This window comes from Eptatretus burgeri, chromosome 9, assembly GCF_056783735.1.
Source record: "Eptatretus burgeri isolate ZD-2024b chromosome 9, Ebu_testis_v1, whole genome shotgun sequence".
NCBI lineage: Eukaryota > Metazoa > Chordata > Myxini > Myxiniformes > Myxinidae > Eptatretus > Eptatretus burgeri.
The window spans coordinates 106,136,889-106,138,415 of NC_140969.1; positions in this window are offsets into that span (position 1 = coordinate 106,136,889).

Here is a 1,527-nt window from a genome sequence, read left to right on the forward strand (position 1 = left end):
CTACCGTACAGTGTGATATACTACACATTACTACCGTACAGTGTGATATACCACACATTACTACGGTACAGTGTGATATACCACACATTACTACGGTACAGTGTGATATACCACACATTACTACGGTACAGTGATATACCACACATTACTACGGTACAGTGTGATATACCACACATTACTATGGTACAGTGTGATATACCACACATTACTACGGTACAGTGTGATATACCACACATTACTACGTTACAGTGTGATATACTACACATTACTACCGTACAGTGTGATATACTACACATTACTACCGTACAGTGTGATATACCACACATTACTACCGTACAGTGTGATATACCACACATTACTACGGTACAGTGATATACCACACATTACTACGGTACAGTGTGATATACTACACATTACTACCGTACAGTGTGATATACTACACATTACTACCGTACAGTGTGATATACTACACATTACTACCGTACAGTGTGATATACTACACATTACTACCGTACAGTGTGATATACTACACATTACTACCGTACAGTGTGATATACTACACATTACTACCGTACAGTGTGATATACCACACATTACTACGGTACAGTGTGATATACCACACATTACTACGGTACAGTGTGATATACCACACATTACTACGGTACAGTGTGATATACCACACATTACTACGGTACAGTGTGATATACCACACATTACTACGGTACAGTGTGATATACGACATTACTACGGTACAGTGTGATATACTACACATTACTATGGTACAGTGTGATATACTACACATTACTACGGTACAGTGTGATATACTACACATTACTACGGTACAGTGTGATATACGACACATTACTACATTACAGTGTGATATACTACACATTACTACGGTACAGTGTGATATACCACACATTACTACGGTACAGTGTGATATACTACACATTACTACGTTACAGTGTGATATACTACACATTACTACGTTACAGTGTGATATACTACACATTACTACGTTACAGTGTGATATACTACACATTACTACGTTACAGTGTGATATACTACACATTACTACGTTACAGTGTGATATACTACACATTACTACGTTACAGTGTGATATACTACACATTACTACGGTACAGTGTGATATACTACACATTACTACGTTACAGTGTGATATACTACACATTACTACGTTACAGTGTGATATACTACACATTACTACGTTACAGTGTGATATACTACACATTACTACGTTACAGTGTGATATACTACACATTAGTATGGTACAGTGTGATATGCTGTTGCGCATTTGGAAAACTATCGCACTCAACATTCAGGTCCTCTAGATTAGTTATTTCAGTAAGTATGTGTTTTATAGATAGCTTCCTTGCCCTTGTCTCATGGGTGATTAAATGTAAATGCGCTGCGTAGTTATTTTGATAGTTAGGGTTTTTCTTTCGTTTATTTAGCAACACCAACAAGAACAACAACAGGTGCGGACCACTCCAGCTCGGAATAAAA